A 332-nucleotide genomic window follows, 5' to 3' on the forward strand; every position below is an offset into this window, starting at 1 on the left:
GGAGAATGAAGATGTCAAGATATACTATGACTGAACAATCTACTCAGATCGTACGAGACTCGATAACCGCCCAGATATCACGATTCTTGATAAGAATGAACATAAATGCTATTTCATTGATATTGCAATCCCTACTACCAGAAACATGAGTCGTACGTACATAGAGAAAATTAGCAGATATGCTGAGCTAGCAGTGGAAACTAAACAAAACTGGAACCTTAAGGAAATCAAGACCATTCCAATAGTAACAAGCGCTGAAGGTGTAATTGACAAACATTTCATGTGTACAAATGAGAGCATCTTTGGACTCCGACAAAACCTTGTCGATACCA

This window comes from Teleopsis dalmanni, chromosome 1 (genome assembly GCF_002237135.1).
Source record: "Teleopsis dalmanni isolate 2A chromosome 1, ASM223713v2, whole genome shotgun sequence".
NCBI classification, from domain to species: Eukaryota; Metazoa; Arthropoda; class Insecta; order Diptera; family Diopsidae; genus Teleopsis; species Teleopsis dalmanni.